This window comes from Triturus cristatus, chromosome 4_2, assembly GCF_964204655.1.
Source record: "Triturus cristatus chromosome 4_2, aTriCri1.1, whole genome shotgun sequence".
Classification (NCBI taxonomy): Eukaryota; Metazoa; Chordata; class Amphibia; order Caudata; family Salamandridae; genus Triturus; species Triturus cristatus.
In genome coordinates, this window is record NC_140586.1 from 530,381,757 (window position 1) to 530,408,592 (window position 26,836).

Below are 26,836 nucleotides of genomic sequence, written 5' to 3' on the forward strand. Positions count from 1 at the left end.
TTATTGTGCCACAATACTTTAAAAGTATTGCAAAGAAATTAGCTGCAATACCAAAAGAACAACGTGATAGAGCGTGAAATTTGATAAACATAATATGTGAACAAAACAGAACTGACAACACTAATTCGAAAATTACACGTTGCACACACTAGATAAAAGTTTATGAAAAAGAAATGAGAGTAGTAGAAGCACCGTAAAAGAGTGCTATAAAGAGTAAATATAATAGTACATGCAAGTGTACAATTACATATAAAAAGTAATAAAAACTGCAAGATGAAACGGCCTACTGTCACTGAAGAGTATTATGGAGAAATTGCACAGCGTAAAATTCTAGGTGTTAAAGCAGGTAAACAATGAATTATAAGGTTCACACTTTGAAGACTAATATTAGGAGTAATACAGAGTATAAAAATATTGAAACGATTTAGATGACATGCAAGTAGAAAAACGTGCATCATTTAGAATGAATGTCTTTTTGCAGTAATTGAACATCTCTCGGAAAAAGTTGAATGTTATGTTGATAATTAATGAATATGTATATTGATTTTTTATAGTTATGCTTTTATCTCATTTCAGCAATGTCCTATAAAACAGTAAAATAAGTAAATGTGAAGTCAAGTTAAATGTTTCATGTTACCATGTCTGGTTTTGACCTTTATCCTACAAATTAACAATGGATTTAGTGATCTAGAATAATGTTGCATTTCATATCGCAAATTGTTCATTCTTTACTTTCGTATAACCCATACACCCATGGGAATTTCATGACTGACTTAAGACATCTGTTATTCTGTGTGTTGCTACTATGCTTCTTTTTGACAGCCGGTGTGAATTCATCAATTTAGCCATTCTCATGAGATGTATGGGAAAATTATGCCGATATTTCTTTTCTTTAGATGACTTAATGCATGTCCTCAGCTGATGGTCTTTCGATGGTGGTGTGACAGCACATGACTCGTACTTTTCATTATGAAATTATAACAGAAGAAACCCGGGAAGAGGGGCAGCGCACTCAAATTGTTTCGTTTGCATCACACAATTTTTTTTATGAGTTGCCTTTTTGGATTATTATTCGATGCTACTGTCAGTAGAAGATGGACTGAGAACTTTCTTGTAAAACCCGAACTAGAACTCTTCCCTTTACTTAAGCTATATGCTAAAATGACATGCTCCTAGAGACTTCTTTTCTCAGAATCAGAGTAGGTTACTTCACTTAGTTGAAGAATCATCCTACTATCTCATGGGTAACAGGACTTTGTAACTCTGTAAGAGGACTTAGAACTATTCCAGCACAAATGTGGAGTGCTTGTATTAAAACGGTTATATTACTAACTGAAATTATGAAGAGATTGCTTGACAAAATTTGAATCTCTAATACAATAATTTACTAAATCTAACTTGATTGAGACTCTCTTCGTGTCAAATGTTACTTCATTGATCTATGCATTGGATGGGATTTTGTCTTGGTTGAGCAATTGATAGAGATGTGTGGGACTTTCTAGAATCACCCCTTCCATCGTCAAAATGAAAACCCAAGGAGGAAGCAAGGAAGCCTACACCTCTGATTATGGTCTGAAATGTTAAAGGGCTATATCTAAAGAAGATTTTACTCAAATTGTAGGAGGGACTAGTGCAGTTTGTGTAGACTGAGGAAATGCAGATGTACTTACTTTATGTGAGGTGTAAATGGTAGGCTTAAGTTGAAAAAACAATCTCCATCAAATATAAAGGCAATGTCTCAGGGTCATCTGACGACTAAGCCATTGCCCTTAAATGCATGACTATTCCAATTTAAGCCCAATTGCCTCAGTTTATAAACATCTAGGAATATGGAGCCTGCACATTGTGATAAAACATTCACGCCTTCCAGGTTTTCACAGCTACACAAGAAGGGTAGGTGCCCACCACACAGGGGGAATAAATTAAAGTAACAAAAGTCGTCCTCTAAAAGAATTAGTCAGTGCAAGCAGAACCCAGGACAATTCAACAAATGATAGAATTTGCTTAATTGCTTGCCAACTGTTGTTCATATGGACGTAGATATTATTTTGAGCGCTCAAGAGGGCAGAATATTTTTTGGTAAGAAAACGAAACAGCACTTCACAACAGCAACCTCCTATAAACGATGCACTCAGAAAACCGATTAACAGAGTTGGAAAATACTCGGCCAGAGTGTTTGACATAAGCGGAGAAAAATGTTTGTGGGGTGGTGGGGGGTCCCAAAGGGCAACATCTCAGACTTTTTGGGAACAAGATCATGTGAAAACGGCTGAATGGAATTACATCAAATTTGGCAGAAAGTTAGATCTTGGTACAGAAAGCATACTTCTTTATTTGGTGGCTATTACAGGTCTCAGGGGCTTAGTTCCTTGTCTTAACAAAATTTAACGCAAAAAAAGGAATATGAAGGGTATACCCCTACCCTACCCCTCTAGCTTTGGTGTGTTAATTTCGCCAAGATCACCCATCAGATCCACAGAAGGATTGCGGTTGCATATTTTTTTTTCTTCTAAAGGCAGCCACTATTTAAACAAAAAATGACCCGTTTGGGGGTGGGGGCAGGGGTGAACCAGGACTCCTAGGTCAACCCCTGGGGTGAGCACAATAATAATGAAAAGGGAAGGGAGCAAGCGGCTGCCCTCCCAGAGCCAATTACGGCCTCATCGGCCCGGCACAATACTGAAGAGGAAGGGGGCACTCAGTCGCCTTCCCCAAGCCTCGAAAGGCCCTGTTGACCCTATTCCCCCGGGCAGGCTCCCTTTTGGTGTCCTGGGGTGTCCCCCCACCCCACAGGACACAGTTTGATTGCCCACCGAGGCTTGGACAGGAAAAACGTGTCTGTTCTGGCCCAATGAGAGCTACAAAAATGCTCCTGCCAGGTGAAAGCAGACCTTTGTGAAAATTAGATTACTCTCGCCTGGCAGGAGGAGAGAAAAGAGACTGATCCTGCCCAGCAGGCTCCCATTGCACCAAGGATGGGTGCGTGCAGGGGAGCCAGCGGAACTGCCAGGGTCCTAGGGCTCCCGTAGAAGCCTCCAACATTGTGTGTTATGGGTGCCCCGCATGGGGAATGGTGCACCCACATACATTAGGTCTCGGGGAATGGGATGCCCCGGCCTGCTTGACCCTTTTCATGAATGTTGATCCCCGGGCATGGTGTCCAGAGGCTTGTAAAGGTAATGCACCCACTCCCCTTAAAAGATTAGAACATGGCCCGGTCCTGGAAAGGCTCGGGAGGGGGTCAGTCACGCCCCTCTCCTTAAAAGAAATTTAAAAAAAGAATATAGCCCTGGGAATAGGGTCCCTGGGGCCTGTAAAGGCTTGGGCAGGCAGGCCGCAAGCACTAGAGCCTTCTAAGGTTCAGGGAGGTACACCTCCCTCCCATAAAACATACATAATTTGCCCAAGGATGGGGTCATCGGACCAGCAATGGTTTAAGCAGGAGGGCCACATAGCCGCATCCCCTTTAAATGGAGTTGGCCGCAGGGATGGAGTCCCCAGGCAAGTGTTTCCTTTGGGAGGGGGCCACATGCACCCTTCGTCTTTAAATACATTTCAGCCCAGGGCATGGGGCCCTGGAGCTAGTTGTTGTGTTTGGGGGGGGGGGGGGTTGTACATGCCCCCTGTCCAGGCCCTATATCCTTGGCTGTGCGCAGTTGGCTACCTGTGGTGGGCTGGACGCAGGGCCTGGCAGCAAAATTATTATTTTGGTATTGTGAGCCTTTGACAAAGCCAGTATTAATATGACACCATTTATGGTATTACATGGCATTGTCAGCTGTGCACAGAGGCGGAGAGGTTCTCTACTCACAGGAGTTTTTATGCAGGACCTGGCTGCAGGCCAGAACCTGCAGCCAACCACAAACTGCACTCGGCCAAAGGCTGGTTAAAGAGACGTTATAGTTAAGTGCAAATGTGAGTTAAAACATACAGTTTTAAAGTAACAAATCAACTGAAATTCACCAGTTATAGTTATCCCAAGTAACTATAACTCGTGCCCTAAAATAACTATAAATGGCGCCCTCACCATGCACACTAATTACCTCTCATATTACATCACTCATGACATGTTCTATGACATCACTAGTAACCTGACTGTGCAACATCTAAAATTACATCATTGATGACAAAACTGTGCATAGTGGGGGGAGGGGGGGGAGGAGTTATAGTAACTTTAGGGCACAAGTTAATGTTACTTGAGTACCCAGAGTCAACAAGTAATTATAGTTGGGACCACACTTTCATAGGAAATTGATTTTTGGGTTTGCCAATAACTGATACCATTTGACAAATCTTAAGATTTAAAACAAACAAAAAAAAAAAAAGTCTTATCCACCTCATCTCTTATGGAAAGTTTCGGAGTGATCCATAAAGTAGGGGCCAAGAAAAATGCGGGCTTCCCCATTCAATTTTCCATACAAATATTATGACACTGGTATAGTCAAAACAGCTGAACAGAATTCCACAAGATCAGAAAGCTAGATCTTGGTCAAGGAAGCATGGTGTTTGTGATTTGGCGTAAATCCGCTCAGTAGATTTTGAGAAACCAAGGTTAAAAAATAACAGATGTATCACGCAGCAACAAATCAGAGGATTCAACAGATCAAAAGATTAGATTTGATTGTCTGCCACCACATCAAGAAAGATGTGGCAGCAGCCATTTTAGGTCTTGTGCGGCCCTCTTCCCAGAGACTCTTTGAGACCCTGGGGAGCCCCATAACCCAGGGCGATAATTAGGGAAAGGCAAAGGGGGAATTGCTGCCCCTCACTATGTGCCATTGTATGGCCTCAAGGACCCCTATCTGCGGGGCCTGGATCTTGAATGGTGTCCCAGGGACCCAAATTCCTGGGACACTGTTGTTTCCCTTCCTGTGCTCTAATGTACTAGAAAACTGCTCCTGCCTGGTGGGTGGAAGAATAAAGGTGTTGCTGGCTCCTGTGTACCCCAGTTAAAATAAAAAATGTGCTGTTGACTTATTGATGTGCCACCTCTTGTGCTGCCAATTGGGCTGCTTGCGGGGATTAGACGAGGCATGGGGAACCTGTGGCTGCCCCCACGCCTTCCAACAAAAAGAAAACATATTGGTGGCCCAGGTGAGCACCAGGACCCTTAATTCCTCCCCCACAATAAATGAATAATAAATGAGCAGCAGGAGCCACACATTTAATATTCAGTGCTCCAAGCAAGAAGCACCACAAAAAGCCCTGGGAGGGCTTTTAATGATTTTTTGGAGCCTGCTTGTGCCCTAGGAGCGGCACCACCAAGCATTTTTTCAAATGTTGTGGGGGGCTCCAGGAAGTGCAGCAGCCCCCCAGCAACAATAAACAAAATCAGCACCTGGGATGGGGAGATAAATTGATAGCCGAAATCCCGCTGTGGGACAGCGACCGCCTTGGGGAGGAGAAAAAATTGCGAAACCATATAAAATTGAGTCTGTTAGGGGTGGACAGTCCGTGGGACATCTGGAGAGGGGGTTAAATACTTACTTTCACTGAGCTCCAGAGAGAATATGCCCTGGAGCAGAGGGAGATGTTTCAATACCTACAACTGAGACATGCACTGAGGTACCACCAGCCCAAGGCAGAACAACTGCCAGACTACTTGCCCATGGAGGATCGGCTGCTCCTGGATCACGCGCCAACTAAGGCTGTCTCCCTAATACACAAGGAAATGATGAACAATTTACCTGGCATTCTACGCCCACTACGAGAGGCATGGGAGGGAGATGTAGGCCCCATGGAGGATGAGGCTTGGGGGGTGGCTCTGCAGAGCTCCAGGGAGATAGCCATGAAGGCCTCCTGATGCAACTCCACATACTGTATAGATCTTATTACTCCCGCTCAAGGTTACACCGGATGGGGAGATGCGTTTCGGCCCAATGTACCCAAAGGTGCCACACGATCTCGGACTGCCCCATAATTCAGCGCTTTTGGAGGGAGGTCACGGCGGTGATGACTGCAGCTACAGGACTTATAGTCCCAATGGAGGTGAAATGGCGGATGGTGGGTATCACTAGCGAAGAGAAATAGTCTAAATACTCTACTCTGTAGCAAAGAGAAACTTAGCCAGACTGTGGGGAGCGTGTAGACCCCCAACGGTCCAGGAATAGGAAATTGATCTCGTCTGATGCCAGGATGCGAGGTTGTCACGACCACCAGTTTGCTAAGTAGTGTATGTATTCCTGCCAGCGTTGTGACTATGCATCACATTCAGTTACCCAGCTGTTATCTGTATGCTGGTTATCTGTATGACTTGGTTTTCTTTTGCTCCGTTTTATTCCTTGTCCTAATTCTGATCATCTTGTTGCCATAACTACAAACTGTACTTGACAGCTTATTCCGTAGCCAGTAGCATAAGAACTGGAGCCTGCAGACTTCACACGCGCTACGTTTTTAAATTAGGAATGCGTGTATTTCACTTTGCTTTACACGCTGGTGTTCTCTTTGGCCTGTTGCTCCTTTTTTACCCACAGACGTTTCCGTACTCATTATGGCCGCTATCGGCCGCACCCATCCGCCCCTCGCGGATTATTCCAGCGCTTCAGTTTAAGAGACATAATTACAAAGCTAATTGCGTTTGTTCTTTAAAAGGCATTCAAGGCAATTGAGACAGTATTGTTGGACCTCTTCTAGGTGCTTGAATAGAACACTGATTATTTGCCTAGGGTCTCAAGTTAATTCAGTTCAAGGTGCTTTTTTGAATTACAAAGGAAACTTAGTTCATTTAAGTCAAGAGACATTAAAGAAAAGACTTATTGACAATAATTCTTATGGATGACTAATCATTAGCGAATAAGAATAACAGTAAGAACAAGTGAACTCTTTTGATGCATGAACAATTTCATTATTAAATCAAGGTATCATACTTGGGATGCGCTCTATAAGAAATAAGTCAAAGCGCTATGAGACGTTATAAGCTCTCTCAACATAATGAGTGATTAAAGAACAGTTCATTTCATTGGACCCCAAGGCATTTTCCTTTTGCAGGTAAAAGATTGTTTCTATACTTTGTATATGTTAATTGTACTAAGAGAAAGGTGATCAAGATTCAAACTGCTGTACCATTTTCGTTCCAGATCTCCCTCCCCGCAGTACCCTCCCTAATTCCCTTCCCCTCGTCTGGCCACTTTGATCCTCTGGTGTTTCAAGTGCAGAGTCAAAGCTGCCGGAATGTGGGCTACTTGAGGGTACTGCTCCTGAGGAACTGAGAACCTGACAGAGGTCTATCAAGGGTGAGGATGCCCTCGTACATTTGCCAAGATTTGGGAGCCTGGACACAATACAGGGGGACCTAAGAATGGGATCAGGTGGGTACAAAGGGAGGATACAGGGCTGTGTGTTGTCGAATACATCCCCGGGTATATACACTACATGATAGGTACTGTGTATGCCAAGGTTAAATCAGTATTGGCCGAGGTTGATCAGTATTGAGGTGAGAAATGTACAGGCTCTCTGCGAGTGGCCCATTATGCTTGTCTTCCTTTAAATCTGTACTGCTGTGAATCTGAACTACTGCCTAATAAAAAGAGTTATTAATAAAAATGTAAAAAATCAGCAAGCCTCATGGGTCATTAAATCCATGACCTCTGGAGAGTTTGCCAAATTTTTAAAGCACACTAAGCTGCACCGGTATGCTCTTCAGCTGGGTAATAATGTTTTTTTATGCTGTATTAACAATAATGTGAGACAATAACTATCATTAAACATTGCAATGTGTCAATTAATGAAATATAAATTTGATTATAATTTGTGTTTTTTTTTTTTACTAAAGCCAAAGTTCAGCTTTATATAGGTTGATATACTGACCCCTTGGTAAGACCAATAGGCCAACTTTTTATATCTTGGTGCTCTGACCCTTTGACAAAGCCAGTAGATCTGACCTACTCAAAATGACACATATAACATTGTAATTTCACATAGTCAACCATGGGTGCCCGCAGGGTTTGGCGAAGTGTGCTAAACCCGACAAAGCGCACGGCAGTGGGTGTTGGGTGCCTGCATGGGTAGGGCCTGGCTAAAGGCCGTGTGCAGTGGGAGGGGGAGGGGCAGGGGGAGGTGGAGGGGGGCGGCAGGACGTCAGTAGGGCTTGGGTGAAAAGGTTAAACCCTGCGCTAAACCCCAAAGGCTGTGCGCAGTGGGAAAGGTTGGGTGCCAGTGGTGGGTTAGGTGCAGGGCTTGGCAGCAGGCCCAACCTCAAGCTGTGCACAGCAATCAATATATTACTTAAAAATTTTTTTAAAGCATAGAAATTAACTGAAAAACAATGGTCAAAGTTGCATTCTAGTTGGGAATAGGCAAAATCTGTTACTTTACTTTTTTTTAAACCTTCGAAATTCTATAAGTAACTTGCGCACTTGCCATGCACTGCTAATTATCTCTAAAACTGCATCATGCTTGACTTTTTCAATGACATCATTGATAAAATCACTGCAACATCTGAAATTAAATGAAAAACAACACTGCATGGTGAGGGTTTGCGAGTTATAGTCCCTCTAGGGCATGTGTTATACTTACTTGAGATAACTATAACTGCTGAATTTCAGTGGTTTTGTTTATTGACAACGGTATATATTAATTTGCCGTTTTCATTAACAAGAACGTCCCTTCAATCTTTGTTTTTTACAGTGGGGAAATACACACACACACACACACACACACACACACACACACACACAATTACATCACTCATACCATCTTCGATGACATCATCGTTAATATCATCGCAAGATTTGCTGTTGACTTATTGACGAGAAAACTGTGAATGACGGGGGCGCAAGTTGTAGTTCCCTTAGTACACGTGTTATAGTAACTTGAGATAACATCATTAGCAGTTCTAGTTCTCAATGCGGTTACTACCCACGTGCATAAAATTTAAAAACCATGCAGATAAAAGTGAACCCATAAAACAATATTGCACATGTACTCAGTATTTGGGTAGATTTTTGATTTCATTATAAAATCGTGAAAGTGCAGTGCCATGCATTATAACATCTAAAAATCTTGATACACAAACGTTCAGTAACAGCATGTTAAAACACTACCTAATCTTAGTCAGGACAGTATAAAAGTAGAGAATTCTTTCCTGGCTTAAAGTACAGCCCACAGAAATCTTGTCATATTACAACATATATTGAGGGTTGCCAGAGATTGCAGATAAAGATAATTAGGGCGACATTGTGAACAATTACGGGGTTTTAAAATAGGAAGAATTTACACAAGAGGACTACATGCATTGGTGCTCTGTGCCATCAGAGCATCACCGGGTAAGTTTGCTAATGTCACATACTAGTCATTCATTGCAGGGAAGCTGGTTAAAATTGTGGAAAATATCCATTCTTAGGTTAGTAAGAACAAATCTATGCCTAGAACTTAAAACAAGACTAAGATATGGCTGCATTCTATACATAATTAGCATAGACTTTAATACACCAGGCTTTAATATTTCATTGAACAACCTAATATTCGAAGTGCGCCATGCATTCGTTTTTCAAATCTTTTCCATCAATGATTTCCAACGATTCAGGATTCTCATACTAGTGGGGGTTACCCATATCACAGAAAAAACGTTGGATACAAAATCAACCACGGGATGCATAGCGGTAAACTCACATTGAGACAGTCCCTGATAATGGCACGGTTTAAGCCAGTATGCTCCGATGTCCAGATTCTGTGCCATAGTAAAATGGGCTGCAGTCTTATTAAATCTGGGAGGAATGGCATTCCCAGTTCCGCATGACAAGCAAAGGACGAAGAGCTCTTTGGGACGGCAAGAAGTTATTTAGAAACTCGTTCTCCACAGTCGGCAATGACCTATAATTGGTGTCCCCACACTCCAGCCACATATATGGCAACAGTCGGAGGATTCATACCCAATCTCCTAGCAAAATTCTGCAGGGCCATAGTTGATTTTTCAAAGCTAGTTTCCTGGTGGTAATAGTGAGGGTCCATGTGCCCTCTTTATCAAATAATAAGCCCTAATATGAGAAAGTCGTGTAACACTAATATTTTTGCCATTAATATTCGTCTTGACACTGCACTGTTCTTCTCCCACATTTCATTATAAACATGTTAGATTTATTAACTAGGAGTCCTAGGTCCTGCATGTAGTGGACAACATTTGTAAGGAGGTTCTGTCGGCCTATGGGAGTTCGTGCCATAAGAATGGTAACATCCACAGAGAAGGGCCGGACTATGTCCAATTCACGAAATATCCTTACAGTGGCTAGCTAGCACAGCTCCTACGCTGTTTATGTATAATGAAAAAAGAAAGTGTGCTAAAACGCAGCCCCGTCTTCTCCCTCTCTATGATGAATATTTGTGTACATTTTCCTCTAGTGCTATAAGAAACCCTATCTCTACAACCAGAATACAGTTCCCTTAAACAATGTATAAGGGGTACCTCCACCCCAGCTCTATCAAAATAGTCCACAGCTTAGCAAGTATAACAGTCAAACGCAGATGACAAATCAACAAAGACCAGATAAATGTTCCCCTATTTGAACTTTCCAATTAACATACTCAAATCCATTCCCTGCTCAATGGTCCCGATGCCAGGGCTGCAGATCTGACAAAATGTCATGAGATTCCACCCAATCCTGCAGCCTTTTCAAAATAATGCGCACAGCTATCTTTGCTAAGAAATCTAGAAGGGAGATTGGTCTATAGCAGAGGTCTTCAAACTTTTTTGCTCCAAGCCCCCTAAGCAAAATGTTTTGATGCCGGGCCCCACTCCAAAACTTTATGGCGAGATTTGAGTGAGTGGGTGGAACAAGGCTGATCGGAGGGGGTGGGAATTATGAGGTTATTTCCTGGGCTACTTTTTCTTTAGCTCAAAAATAACACTAAACATGAAACCTCTAAAAAAACACAAAATCACTAAACAGAAAATGACTAACACAAAACTACTTCCCATAATTCGGTGTTATCAATTCCTGTCACACTGCTAGGCCCCAATGCAGCTGCTGCACTAATAATGCCTATGGTTATGAGTAGCAGGCTGTCTCCTCTGCCTCCTTCACCATTTATCCACCATGCCCGACCATCACTCCAATCTTGAAATTCGCTCCGTCTCTTTCAGAAAAAAGGAACTTTCATCTCCTCTTTGCAGCACAGAAGGCCTCAGGCCTAGTACGGACAATGAAAATGAGCCACCATGCCCCTTTTGCAAAGTGAAACAGTCATAATTGTGATGAAATGGGCCAATCATCGTTCTGGGCTCGAGAGCCACTGCGCCTGCTTTACTAATTAGAAACTGTCCTTTTAATGGATTTATAAAACTGTTTAAACAGGGCACAGTCTGCTTACCTAGTATTCAAAGGTATTCTTTGAAAGCACTTCTTTTAGCCTAAACACTAAATCCTTTTGTGGCAGCCTATTTTATAATGTGGCCAACTGAATTTATGATTATATGATTCTGTGGCCACAGCGTTTTCTGCATATGCCACATAATCCATCATCCGATGCATATTCTGCAGATTTCAACAAAAAAATAATTGTTTGTAGCTCAAATGGAACAGAAGCTACTAAAAACATGGCAAATTGTGTCCTTGTGCAGTGGAAAGCCAGTCACAAAGGTTGACTGGTCAGCTTTCAATTGCATATTACTGTATTTGGGTGGTTAACTGGTGTTAATCAGGTAAAATCTTTGTCCACACAGTGCTACAATATGTAAACATTACGAACAAAATAAAATAATATTAATCACAACTAAATTTGCCGCACAAGTTGCCTTTTCTTGAGGTTTAATTCAATCAACCCTGCGATATAATTTGGTCCTTTGCTGCCACAAAATTCCAGTAGCTCTGCTTATACTGGGCTTAACACAATTTTAAATAAGGACTTTTAAATATTCACAGTGCTTGCTGTTACCTGTTGGGACTTCTTAGCACTGTATATACACAGTTCACTGTTCGGAACTGCATCAACTGGGATTCAATTCTGCGACTATGGCCTCACAGACAGACATTTGGAGTAATCGCAGTAAGCAAGTGAGATTCTAAAACATAAGATTACGGTTATGATGTAAAGTTCATTAAATTGTGTTTTACTTACCTGTGGTGTCTTCAACATTTTCTCTTACCTCACATTGGAATTCTCCTAGTTCAGTATTCTTCAGTTAAAAGGAAAACGTGTATTCTTCTCTCACAAGTTAGTACTGTGCAGTGCAGTCGCGGTTTCCTTCGGTGATCTGCACACCTAAAATTCTTCATATTCAATTCTTCATTGACCCGTTGACTTTTTTTTCTAATGCTCTGGTTGTCTTCATCACATTTCAGGTGTTTTTAAAAAATTATTTTTATAATAAGAAAAGTGTTGACAACCTGCTGAATATTTAAGTTGCTTTTAGCTTTGGTATTGGTAATTTTATTCTACCAGGGTAACTAATCACTTGTCTTGGCTTCATTTTCTAGAGATATTTTGAAATGTGTGATCCCCATTCAAATGTCATTATGCCACCTCTGTTTTTGCCTTCACCAGGTACTCCGGCTATCATATGGGAGGATTGGTTTGCAATGTTAGAGAACTATATTGTTGCTCTTGATGGTGCAAACTTTTCTCCTGCAAGGAAGAAGGCTCTACTATTAAGTGCTCTTGGAAGTGAGGGTCAACGTGTATTTAAATATCTTCCCGTTGCTTTGGGTCCAAACGGTCAACCAATGGATGACGAATACAAAGAAGCCATCAAGCGTTTAGAAACAAGGTTTGCAAAAGAAGTGAACTTAGTTATGGCTAGATACAAATTTTATACTCAACCACAGTCTGAGGATGAAAGTATAGAGGATTTTGTAGCTAGGCTACGAGAATTCTCAGTAAAGTGTCGTTTTGGGTCAATGTCTGAAGAATTAATCCGAGATCAACTTATTGTACAATGTAGAGATAAGAAGATACAAGAGACTTTGGGCTGCCAAGAATCCTTCAGTTGAAGAGGCTATTGACTTAGCAAAGGTAATTGAGGAGTCACAAAAGTGTTTAAAGGAATTAAGTAAGAGAGATAAACCTTCCAACGAGGTAGGAAACATTTAAACTAGTAAGGAAGATGAATCGGATGTAAATGCAATCACTAAAAAAAGTAGTAAGAATGTAAGTAGTTTTGGGAATGTTTCCAAATTAAAGGGTAGAGAATGTTTGAGATGTGGTAGCCAATATCACTTGGCTGACTATAAAAAATGTTTTGCTCTAGACAAGGTCTGTAGAAAATGTGGTCGTAAAGGTCATTATGCACGTATGTGTAGGTCGTCTGAAGGCATTGACAAATCCAAATCTAAGGTTAATGTTGTTCAACCTGATTTTGTTTCTAAACGCACAACAAATCGAGTGTTAGTTTTGGGAGAAAACTCTGACACTAGTTTGGTGGGGGATGACATTCAAGATGGAGGCTTACGAGGCCCACTGCTGAATTTAATGTGTGTGGTAAAAATGTTACTCTCATGGTTGATTCGGGGTCTATGTTTACTATAATACCAGAATCTCTTTTCAACACACTTTGGGAGGGCGTTCCTCTTTTGAACAAATACATAAATCCAGTTAGTTACCAGGGTGAACCGATTGACATTCTTGGATTTATGCATGGGTCAATAAGATTTGGGTCGAGATCTACTGATGGGAAGGTTTACATTGCTAAGGATGGCCCACAAATTATTGGTTGGATGCATCAGTATGATCTACACCTCATAATAAATCCAAGGTCACCTAACCAGATAATGGTTGTTGAAGAGGATGTCCAAATCGATCATATTTTGCAAAGTGCCCACAAAGTTTTGGAGGACAGATTGGGGTGTGTGAAAGGGTACTTGCATAAAATAATTCTTAAACCCAATGCTTGCCCTGTCCAACACAAGTTAAGGAAGGTACCATTGTCAGTCAGGAAAGGACTAAAAGACCTCCTTCAGGAGTTGTTAAGCTCAGGAGTTATAGAACCAGTGGAAGCTTCACCATGGGTTTCACCAGTGGTTTTGACTCTTAAATCCGATGGCCGTTTGAGGTTTTGCATTGGTTTGAGATCACTTAACCGTGATATTGTAATGGATACGTTCCCCTTGCCCAATATTAATGAGTTGTTACAGTCTGTGGGTGGTGGTAGGTACTTCTCAAAAATTGATTTGAGGAGTGCTTATCACCAAATTAAACTTCACCTAGAGTCTAGACCTCTCACAGCCTTCATTAATACCGAGAGCACTTTTCAGTTCACGCGAATGCCTTTCGGCTTGGCGTCGGCTGCGAGTGTCTTCCAAAGAATGATGAGCAATTGGTTTCAAGGCTTGTTGGGAGTGGTTTATTTTCAAAATGATATTTTAGTCTCTGGAAAGACCGTTGAAGAGCACAATGCCACACTAAGACAAGTTCTCTGGAAACTTGAAAACATTGGGTTGACAGTCAATAGAGACAAATGCAAGTTTCTAACTGAACAGGTTGAATATTTGGGGTACATTATATGCAGTGGAGGCCTGACTCCTAAACGCAACTTGTTAGAGGCTATAAAAGATGCACCTCATCCCAAAGACAAGAACCAACTTAGATCTTTTTTAGGTCTAGTCGAGTACTATTCTAAATTTGTTAGGGCATTTGCTGATGTTTCGGAGCCTTTGAGAAGTCTTTTGCATAAAGGGGCAAAGTTTGTGTGGAGCAAGGAACAAAAGGAAGCCTTTGTGAACGTCAAGAACAAGATTTGCAATGCTGGTATCTTGGCTCCTTTCGTTCCCGAATGCAAATCTATTATCTCTGTAGATGCTAGTCTCACTGGAATTGGTGTTGTGTTTTCGCAGTTTCAACGGGGTGTGGTTAGAACAATTGCATTTGCTTCTAGAACTCTAACACAAGCGGAGAGGAATTATTCTGTAATTGAGAGAGAGGCGTTAGCTGCAGCATGGGGTGTTGAGCATTTCAGAGTGTATCTTTGGGGTTCCAGATTTACGTTGAAAACGGACCACAAACCACTCTTGAAAATTTTGTCTGCGGGAGGCACCGGTAAGGGGTCTGCTCGTTTAGCTAGATTTGCTGCTAGATTACAGGAATATTCGTATGATGTTGAGTTTATTCAGGGCTGGAGGAATTCGCAAGCTGATTGTCTATCCCGGAGGTCATTGAATTGGGAAATAGTTGATAAAGATATTGTAAAGAAATTGGAGTCTGAAGAAGCTGTGGCTACAATATGTGAAGTTTCTGATTGTAGTTTGGGTGCATTTTCGAAGGCACAGTGGGTACACGAAATGCAATCGGACTCATCGTTGAAAGAACTCATGTCATTGATCAAGAAGGGGGCACCGCGTGAAATCATGGTACCCATTGCAATTAGGCCTTATTGGAAACTCTTGGACGAATTGTCTGTGTGTGGTCCTGATGTCATTATGAGAGGTGACAGGTTTGTACCTCCAAGTGGGCTTCGCTTACATATTTTTAAGCTTGCTCACGAAGGCCATTTAGGACAAGGATTGACTATTAAAAGAATTAAACAGGAATTTTGGAGGCCAGGTATGGATAATCAAATTCATGAATGGGTTGAAAATTGTTTTCTGTGCAAAGAAAGTGAAAAGAGACTTAAAGTGGGAAATCAGAAGAGCATAGGACATATCACTGACCCTGGTAAGGCTTAGCATACTATCTGCTTAGATTTTATTGGTCCACTGTCAGAATTTTCCTTAGATATGCGCTTTGCGGTGGTCATTGTCGATGTTCATTCGAGGTGGTTAGTTGTCAAATTTGTTAAGGACATTACCACTAAATCTACCATTGAAGTGTTGGAAAAATTGTTTCTGGATGAAGGTGTTCCACATGTTTTATTGACAGATAATGACACACAGTTAACTTCGGGTGAAATGCGCGGTTTCTTGGGAAAAATGTGGTACTAAGCATTCTTGTACATCTCTCTATAACCCAATGGGGAATGGTATGGTGGAGAGAGCTAATAGACTTGTGAAGGGCACTTTGCAGTTGGCGTTGGCAAATGGCCAGTCTCCGAGACGTTTGATTGAGGAAATGCTTTGGGCTTATCGTTCCATAGAGCATAGTGTTACTCATGTGTCTCCCTTTGAGAGTATGAGAGGGCGACCACCTGGTTCTAGATTAGTTCCAGCATGGCTTAAGGATTGGGTGTCAACTGATGGAGGGTCTCCTGAAGATTTTTCTGATTCTAAGTGTAGGGTCGGTGATTGGGTAAAGTTGAAGTGTGGACGAATAAAAGGTGGTCTTAGCAAATTTTCAGGTCCCTTTAGGATCATCAGTGTTGCCAAGCATTTTGTTGTTGAAGGGGGGGACAGAAATGGAATTTGCGTAGAGTTGCACTTTACCAAAGGAGGGGATCTGTAGTCAAGCATTCTGGTGATAATGAGTGTTCTGGGGCGATGTTTATGCCAGATTGTCATCTTGATTCTGGAACAGAGAAGATGGGTCAGGTTGTTGTTGAACGTGGTGTCACACAGGAGCTGGGTGGTGAACACAATAGTATTCGGGATGATGCTGGAAGTGCAGAAGCTCTTGACTGTCTTGGCCCTAGAGTCCGCAAACCTCCTTCATATTTGAAGGATTATGTTACGGTTTGATTTTTAGGTCTTTGATGTTAACTTATGTACCCAATGCAATCCAGGTACTTTGTTTTCCAGTTACTTTGTTTTTCTTTGGCCTTTCCGGTTTCTTTCTTTCCATTCCACTGTTCTCTTTTCTTTTCTTTTATTTTAAAGAAGAAGGATGTGTTATGATGTAAAGTTCATTAAATTGTGTTTTACTTACCTGTGGTATCTTCAACATTCTCTCTTACCTCACATTGGAATTCTCCTAGTTCAGTATTCTTTAGAATGTAAGGTGGATGACACTCGATCGGTGTCAGTTGCTGCTGGACCATCGAGGGTGTCGGATGCCAGGTTCCTCTTCTTCAATAAATCTTCTTTTCTTCCATCTGTGGTGTCCAGTTTCATGACGACGCTTCACAACAATTTCCTCTCCCACCATTATTTTAAATTGCATTGATTTATCACTTAAACATGTGCAAGAGTTCTGGATTACAATTGCCATGCTTGTTTTATGGAGGTAAAACGCTGAATGTAAATGAAGGTGCCCTGTAAAGGCATCAAATAATCAAAGTCTGCCTTGCAAGCCATCTTCATTTACAAGTCCTTAGAGGTATTTGAGCCCCCCCCCCCACCCCACCTGGGAACAAGGCCACGCCCCCTAGTGGGGGCATGCCCCACAGTTTGAAGACCTCTAGTCTACAGCATGCAGGATTAAGACGATCTCCCTTTTCATAAATCAGGGCAATAATTGATAATGCCCATTTTGGTAAACAAAACTGTATTACAGCATGCCCAAAATACCGGCATCAATAAGGGGCCCCACAAAGTAGTATTAGAAATCCACTGGTATAGCATCGGGGGTCAGGGGCTTTCCCACACTTGCTTGCATTTATTGCCCATTAACTTCATCCCAAACTAAAAAGCGGACTGATGGGACCTTGAAATGTGGTTTCAGTAATAGTTTTACTAGCATCCTGGTCCATTTCCAGTGTACCGAGGGGATTTGAATAGATACCAGAGAAGTGTTTTGTCCCCTCTAATTCTAGGATTGCAATCTCCATCCTAGGGTGTTCCTCTGTTCTCAATGGTGGAGAGTTAATTACCCGGCAGAAAGCATTATTGTCATTACTAATACTTGCCTAGTACAAGGTTTGCAGGCTTCATCCCTCAGGCATATTTTCCTTAGCTTCACAGCCCTTTTATAATCTGTTCTAAATGCCGGTACCTGAAATTTACATCTACGAGATTTATGTAAAGCCTCCTTGAGAGCTCTTATGGGCCTTAGAACATTCAGAGTCAAACCGCCCTTTTCTCACGTCTTGGGTGCTCTCTAGCAACAAAGAGGCCCTTTTTTATACCTCAATTAATCGCCATGTAGGCCTCAATAATGGCTTGTGGTTCAGAAGTATTACCTAGAAAAATCTCAACAGCATCTCTATCGGTCTTATTTAACTTTAAGAACCCCTCGGGCACTACCTGTGACCAGCGCAAGGATAAGTTGAATGCTTTGCGGTAAGTGATCACTTAGTGAGATGTCATGAGTAACAAAGGTATATGTGCATGCTGCGTAATTGTTAGACAATAAAACAAAATCCATAACAGTGTGAATGTCCCCGCCATTAAAACAGCTTTTACATGGAGCATAAGGGTAAGAAATTTAATTGGAAAAAGCTAGATCAAATTTATATAACAATGAAAAATTTCCTAGCTATTGTAACGGAAAGTTTCAAGTCTATGAAGGACACGGAGGTGAGGATTAGGCTTTTCATTCCTCACTTTATTTTTCTCCAGCAGCATTTTAAAACAAACCATCGTCAACCAAAAACTACGTTTCCCATGGGTCCTTGGGAAAAGAAGAGAAAAAAGTCATGCAATCAGAGGGCTGGATCATCCTATAACTGTCCTCGATGCCTCTCTACCTTCTGCTTTCTTCTTGCGACATAGCCGTATTCTGCCACTCCTGTTTATTGGAATCCGTCACTGAAAAGAAGTATGGAAATTATATCCATTATCTATTTCCAGACTGGATGACAGAAAAACATCAATGTATGACAACAAGAAAAATTAAAGGCAACAATTGATTGAACGCAAAGTAAACAATCATTTTCCAAAGATATAACTCCCAAAGCGCTGGGTGGGTTATGTGATGGATGTAGTATACAGAAATATGTATGCATACCGGCCTCTGTATTAGGTGAGCTAATCCTCTCTTCCGTGTGCTTAATAGAATTGAAACTTTCCGTTACGATAGCTAGAAAATCTTTCATTCTATGTCAGGACCCGGAGGCGAGGATTAGGTTAGTTCACAGCTTCTCCACCACTAAAGTTGACAGGTCAGACACTGGTTTAAAATAGAACCTCTGAAAGGTTGAATACGCAGCCCAGTCCGCTGCATTGAGAATTTCCTCCAGTCTGGCCGCCAAGGAAAAGGCTTTAGAAGCCATAGCTCCCCTCACTGAGTGAGCTCCAAAACGGGAGGTGTCAATACCCGTTTCTTGCATTACCGATCTGGCAATCTTAGGGGAGGAAACTGCCCTATGAGGTTTGGTAAATGCAATGAGCAGTTGTCTCTCGCTGTGAGGGCGTATTTCCACTGTTAACGCCTCATATGCCTTCAGCTTCTTAATAATAATAATAATACTGATATTTGTAAAGCGCGAACAGCTACCTCACGAGGAGGTGTCCCGGCGCTATAGACCGCTGGGGAACCCGTCCTGGCTATCCCTGTGAGATGGTCCCTTTCAGGGTATCTCCAAGGTGAAACCAGGCATCCCCAGCGTCTGTGGGGGGCCGTTGTAGAGATGAGGCAAGCTTAATGCCCAGAGTTGCCGAGTGTGTTCCTGGTTAGAGTAGGTACCGAGGCGAGAATTATCGAGTCCGTTTTGACCCTGGTCCACGACCCTGCCGCGTCGGGAATTGAACCCTGGTCCCTGGCCAATTCTCTGCTTACGGGTCTGCCGCCTCTAACCAGTGAGCCACACCTCTCTACACACACACACACAATTTGGAAACCTTACGAAATGAAACAAAAGACAATTCTTGAGTTACATTTTGTATGTCTCACGATATGAAAGGAAACCCCATCCGGGGTGAATACTCTACCCCTTATGTCCAGAGCACGGACATACGGGACCCTACGACATGAGACTAGGCATAACAACATTGTCAATTTTGCGGACAGCGGTTTCCTAGACAGATATCTGTTGGCATGCCAGGATTTAAAAAGGTGAAGAGCATTGTTCACATCCCACAATACGGATTACCTGGGTTCAGGGGGCAAAAACAATCTGATGCCCCCCAGAAGTGTACACACCAAAGGATTTTCCTCCATGAGGGACCATCCACCGGTAAGCGGCCTGGCGAAATCGCAGAACAGAAGTATTTATAAATCTGTACGCTAGACCTGAGGAAGCCAGATGCACCAGAAAATTCAAGCTACGGACAACATCTGCCCCCAAGGGGTACACTCTGAGGTGAACACACCAACCCAGCCTTCTGGGCCATGCTGAACAGCATCTCTTGGCGAGTAGGACGGCAGCTTCCCCTGAAATGCCTGGGACTTTCCACCGTTCCCAGTAACCCTCCAGGCCATAAGACGCAGAGAACCCGCTAGGATCAGCGGATGTCGATTTCCCTGGATATCCTGGAGTAGATTGGGAAAGAGGGGTTGAGGGATTGGAAAATCCCAGGAAAGTTCCATCACTGCTGGAAAGCAGGCTGAGACATCCAAATTAGGGTCACCACCACCAGATCTTCTTCCTGCCTGCGCACCTGCATTGTTAACCTCATTAACATTGCGAATGGGGGAAAGGCATACGCGGTCTTTCTGCTCCAGTCCTGAAGGAAAGCATCCGTGGCCACAGCAATGGGGTCTGGACGCCAACTGCAATATTGTTGAATTTGGTAGTCCAGTCGAGATGCAAAGAGATCTATGGAGAAGGGACCCCCATCTCTCCTGGATGTGTTAGAATAATCTGGGGTGTAGTTTCCACAGGGTGACATCTCTCCAATGACGGGAGTGCCAGTCCGCCACCTGATTGGAGTGACCCATAAGATCTTCCGCTGTTAACAACATCTGGTTGGCTAGACAGTAATACCACAGCGTGCACACCAGGTCTGATAGGGTTTCGGACTTCGTCGTCCCCGTCCTCCTCCACCCACCCAATCCCCCCCCCCCCGAGATGATTGATGTAACGGACTGCCACCACATTATCCAGCTTTAAAAGGACTGAGGACTGGACCGAGTCTTTTGTTCAACACCTGAGAGTGAATGAACCAGCCATTTATTCCAGGCAGTTTATATTCAGTGCTTGTTCAGCAGCGGACCATTTTCCTCCTGTAGCAAACTCTCTGCAACGAGCTCCCCACCCAGATCCTCAAATTTAGTTGGGAGACGAAAATTGCTGGGCCATTCCAGGCTTCCATGTGAGCAATCCATCACTGTATTCCCTCTCTCGCTTCCATCGCCAATGGCACCACGTGGGTCATCTTCATGGAGGCCCAGGGAATATGGCCTGAATGGAAGAAGAGACAAGTCCCACAACTTGAGCAAGTTGCTGTAGGGACACCTGGGGCTTAGCCAATGTCCTCCGGAGTTTGTGTTTGATCTTTGCCATCTTACGCGTGGGTCAACTGAGGCCTTGACAGTGGCCTTGACTGAGTCTATGAGAAAACCTAGAAACTGTGTGAAGTGAGCGGGAATGAGAGCCGACTTGGCTATGCTGATCACGAATCCAAGAGATTACAGCAAGTCGATAGTCATCTGCAGGGATGTAGAGAGGCATAGCAGACATTGGTTCATGATCAACATATCATCGAGATAGATGATCATCCTCAACCCTTGAGTCCATAGGTATTCGACCACCGGTCTCATCAGCTTGGTAAAATACCAAGGGGCAGAGGGCAGGCGAGAGGTGAACTCTAACACTTGAGATCTCCATTGGAATTGTAAAAATCGCTTGTGAGGGGGGAAATCTGGAATCACCAGAAAAGCATCCTTCAGATCTATTCTCACCATCCAGTCGCTCGCCAGAAGGAGATCCCTGAGAAGATGGATGCCTTCCATCTTGAAGTGGCGGTAGACCAGCTACTTGTTGAACTCACTTAAATTGATGACAGCGCGCTGGTCCCCTTCCCTCTTCTACACGAGGAAGCGATTGCTCTAAAACATTGATGTGTAAGGAGGAGCTAGCGATCGCACCTTTTTGCAGAAGTTTCAAGACCTTTAGGTTTACCAATCTGGCTTGCTATGGGGAAAAGGAAAGGGGTCTGGGTTTGTGAGCTTGAGTGGGAGAACCATAGAATTCTATCAGATAGCCTCTCACCGTTTGGAGAACCTACGCATCTGTGGAAAGAGCCTCCCATTTCTCAAAAAATGCATCACTCTGGCCCCCACCTGTAAACCTTCCGGGTTCTGTAGTCTCACCTTGTGCATTGTTGAAGTTTCCCCTGGAACTCCCACGGCCACCCCTACGCCCGGGGTAGGATCTTGTCGGTTAGAGATTTACAACTTAGAGGAGTCCTGCCACTGACCGTGGCAAGAATCGTTCCCTATACCGGAGGCTTGCTGGGAATTGCAGCCGGTCGAGCGCCCCCATCCACAACCAGCTCTGGTAAAAACACAAAGCGTAAAAATGCATTTTATCGATGTCTGGGCTTTGTCGAGGGAGGTGAATGTATTTACGAACTTGCTTAGTTCGCAGACAAGTTACCCTGAGCCACAGCACCGGCGTCTGAGGTCGTAAGCTCCCCTAATTTAGGGTCTATCTTAATGAGTAACGACCTGCACCTTTCAGTTGAAATCGCGCAGTTGGCATTCCCCAGAAAGAGGATAGCCCTCTGGGCCCACGTGGAAAGAGTGTCAGGGGAAACCATCACTCCACATGCTTTCGCATCCTCGGCCATAGCCATGATCTTAGCTAAGGGGCCTGCCACATCCAAAAGCTTATCCTGGCATGAGCGCCAGGATCTGTCAATTGCCTTATTCAGGTCGCGGACAAACTTAGCGAGAAAGGTAGCCATATTGTTGTCTATCTCCGGTGTGAGGGCAACTTTGCCCTCGAGCGAAGGTCTAGGGCTTTCTGCCTGGAGGTAATCTAAAACATACTAAAAATGGGAGAACAAAGCATTACAAGAAAGGGTGTTAGTGAGATGAATGTATACAAGAGACACTTATCTTTATGCTGCTGGAGCAGCTAAGAAAGAGGAAGGTAGAGCGGTGACGAGGACAGTCAAAGGAAGATCCAGCCCTCTGATTGGAGGACTGTTTTCTCTTCTTTTCCCCCCCAAAGACTCATTAGAAATGGACTTTCAATTTGAAAATAGTTTGTTTTAAAACTCTGCTGGAGAAAAATAAAGTGAGGACAGAAAAGCCTAATCCTCGCCTCCGGGTCTTGACATGGAATTGATTTAACTTATCCCCGTATTGGTTATTGGTAAAGTGCGATTGAAAGGCATTTCCCGAATTAGTTAGTCCACATATTTTTTCTGAAGGCATTTTACACAAATATATATTGAAATCACCCCCGATAAGACAATCAAGTTCTTACTATTTCTTGTACAAAGAGACTCCAGATCGTTATGCAGTTGTTGCAAGGTAGCAATTATATGTGACATGGAAATTTTATTATAGAAGTTACTCACTGCTAGCCAAACGGAATATCACATATAATCATTTGATAATGAAAACTATGTGTCACCATGATTTGAAGCAACTGCAGGAACATATGTTTTGAAGCCATTCACATGTATAGAGTCCATTAGCCAACTCTCCTGTAAGCAGAAAAAGTGAAAACCTGCTACAAACTCTGACCATTCTATATCGCTGGTTTTGTTTCAGAAGCCTGCCACGTTCCAAAAAAGGAAACCTGTAGATATAAAGTCAATTTAACCCTTGTTTTGTCAGTGAATTTAAGTTTTTTTAATATCCAATTATAAAAACTGTCACTATAAAATTTGTTTTTCCAGTGAATTTCATTTTTTTTATGTTAGTCTCTGTCAACATATAAAAGGCTTTTCCATTGGATTTGTCAAGGAGTGACTACTTTATTATAAAAGACAAACTGTAGGAAAGTAGGATCTGATTCTTATGGTTACCCCCACTTTTAGCTGGATATTACACTGTTTTTGACTAGTCTGACTGGGATGCTGCTAATCAGGACCCCAGTCTATCTGCTTTCTCCTGGATAGATATTTGCATGTACTTGGGTACACTCCAGATTGGATACTGGAGTACCCTTATAAGTCCCTAGTATATGGTACAATTGTACCCAGGGCATAGGTACACCAGAGGCCTCCAATGGGCTGAAGCATGTATTATGCCACCCATGGGAGGCCATGCAAACTAGAACTGGAGGTCTGCCATTGCAGCCTGTGTAAGCTGGTGCCTGCACCACTGACGATAAATATAGGTTCAATATATATATATATATATTTCACTACACTTAAAACCTATAAGTCACCCCTTTAGCAGGCCTTAATAATCCTGAAGGCAGGGTACTGGGTTTTACGTACGAGGGTGCCCCTGCATAAGCAGAGCCCCTCTGCAGCCTTCGGAGAGCATTCTCCTGGGTTGTCTGTGACTCAGCCAGACATAGGTAGAGGTGCATTACAACCTCGCAGTAAATGCTATCTCAAACGGCTGAAACAAACACATTGGAATTGTTGGACTTGGCCCTTCTGGCAAGTTCACCCCTTAAACATTTTGCATTTATCCTAGCCTTTTTCCTATGTTGAATTAGTGGTTTTAGGCCTCTAGGCGCTTTTACACTGTGTCCCAGTGGAAAGTGTGTGCGCTCTGTGTATGTTTTAGTGAGACTGACCTGCCCTCCCATAGGAATGCATGGGGATCTGAGTGACCGTGTTAAGTCCTGATGTGAGAGGAGTGCAGGGTCGAGTTTGGTATGTGCGAACTCGTGAGATTGAATGCTGCGCGATGATGTGTGCGGCGTTACTGTGTCTAGTGTAGAAGTGCCACTTCTAGAAGCTGGCATTTCTGTGTAATAAATGTGAAGTGAACTTCTGGCTTGTGATTGGCTGGTGTGCCTGGCTCCAGGAGTCAGGATGGGTCTGCCCCGGTGGGGAATGGAGAGATCTGCATGTTGATTGCAGGGAGGAGTACATCTGGGACCTGAATAGGGCTGTGCTTTCCCTCCACAATGCTGGCTCCACCCCCTGTGGTGTGTCTGATGTCCCTGGCCTGTCCTGTGAATAGGGCGAGGGGCTGAGCAAAACAAAGTGTTCAGGAACCAGTTGCATCTGGTTCGCCCCTTCCCTGCACCTTTGGAGACAAAGGATTTTGTGTATAAAAGAGGGGCTGTGACCCCATGAAAATGTTCTTGTTCTTGTGTTCTGACTTAAATCTACCAGGGGCGTGCTGCTGCTGGGGCCCAGGGGAAGGCTTGCCTCCCTGGACCCTTCCCAGCCCCTGGATGCCCTGGATGCTGGAGGACTTTCCTGGTTGGGACCTATTCTTTTTCTCCAGGACTTTGTTGCCCCTAGCGCCTGGGAAGCACTATCTTTCCCCCCAAGAAGGAGGGAGGAACATGTGGGCCTTGGCAGCGCTGCGCTGCATGAGGAGGAAGAGGGAATCCCCAACGTAGGGATTCCCCCCTGGATGCCGATTTAGCGGGTGCCCACCCCGCACTTTACCGAAGGAAGAATCACCACCGTCGGCCCGGGACGGAACTCAGGCAGCGTCATGCCTGTCGTGGGGAGGGACTTCCGCCTTTCCGAGGGAAGCCCGCGCCCACGGGATTGCCGGGAGACAAAGTGGTTCGGCGGGGACCCCATTTCAAAGGGAGAGCCCCGCGGTGGTGTCCGAAGTTAAGAGGAGTCCCAGGTCCCAGGAGGGGGCCCGGGTGAAGAGAAGAAGTGCAGCCGATCCCCAGCGAGGCTCTCATGAGCGAGAGAGCCCCGCCTGCTGCCCGCAGTGTCCAAAGTGAAGAGGAGCGCCTCCCCAGACCAATCCGGTGAGTGGGGGCTCCAGGGGGCACATTGTCGGTGCCGATCGCGGCACCATGACGGTAGAAGTACCGAGTCAGAACGGCCCCGGATGGCAGCAGGCCGCTCCAACAAAGGGGGCATGTTTTTGTTTACAGAGCCTACGTGGCTCCAACGATGGGGGCAAAGTTAATTATAAGCCCAGTAGGGTCCCGAGGGCACAGAGGTGCCAGGGCCCTTTTAGTTTAGGCCACCCCAGCTGCCCCGCTAGACAGAGGGTAGCTGCAACGGTTTGCGCATTGATTTTTCTAGAGCCTAGAGGGCTCCAATGATTGGCGCAGTTTGTTCTGGAGGGCTAATGAGAGCCCCCTGCCACAGTTTGACTTCACAGCTGCCCAGCAAGTAGTGGGCAGCTGCACCGTTTAGGTCTTCCTTCCTAGGGACTTTTTTTGTGAACTCAGGAGTGGCACGCACTCCTTCGCCCCAACTTTGGCATTCCACAGCTGCGCAGCACTTAGTGCCAGCTGCAGCGTTTGGGCCCTGTTCTTGTCCCCAGCTGCCCAGCAAGTAGTGGGCAGCTGCTACGTTTAGGTTCTGTTGCAACCTGGACCCTAATGTGATTTAGGTGCTATTGTGATTTATATACTAATGCTTTGGGTGTCAGGAAATGTACCATGTGTAGTATGTTTTGCGCACCCTGTGTTTTGTACCTCTAGATATGATTTCTGCATAGGAGGTTGTTTTACCTGTTTAGGTTTATGTTAGGGAGATTATACTTCCCTGTGTGATGTACGCCCCTAGTGTAATTATACTTAGGAGGTAGGGTCTAATGCGTTAGACTTGTGAGAGATTGCATAATGTGTTTATGCCCCTGTGATGTATGCAGGATAGGTTTTATACCTGATTCTATTGTGATAATGCTGAGGTCATTATTGCGCCAGTAGTTACTGGTTGTGCTCTACAGTTATAATTTGTGTTACAGTTGGTATATGTTCTACATTTACAATTGGTGATTTGTGCTAATTCTGACAGTGGTCCATGTGGCCCTGTCTTGTGTAAATAGTCCCCTGTAAAATGCTGCCCAGTGCCAGTTGGCACAGTGTAAATTATGTGATTATCATCTAATGTGTTTATTATAATACAAAGGCTATTTTTTATATATAACCTTGTGTGGAGTTTCTTTTGTGGTGGGCCTAGGGTGTGGTTGCTGTGTGCGCGCGCAAACGCTTTACACATTGCCTCCGGGATAAGCCTGACTGCTCGTGCCAAGCTACCAAGGGGGTGAGCAGGGGTTATCTTGGCGTGTAACTCCCCAGCCCTGACTTAGAGTGGTGGTCTCTGCCTCGCTTTGGCGCAAGCCTTAGCCAACCAGAGATCCCATTTCTAACAGGAAT

General features: G+C 43.8%; 1 protein-coding gene across 11 annotated transcripts in view; it reads right to left on the reverse strand.

The window, feature by feature from the left end:
• Nucleotides 1-26,836, reverse strand: part of KYAT3 (kynurenine aminotransferase 3) — a 492,939-nt gene that overhangs the window by 321,178 nt on the left and 144,925 nt on the right. For 2 of the 11 annotated variants that reach the window (XM_085602144.1, XM_085602142.1), the window contains one exon: nucleotides 18,422-18,482. The exons of the other annotated variants lie outside the window; for them this stretch is intronic. The gene's annotated coding sequence lies outside the window, so the exon portion shown is untranslated. The remainder of the gene's footprint in view (nucleotides 1-18,421; nucleotides 18,483-26,836) is intronic. 11 annotated transcript variants of the gene reach the window in all.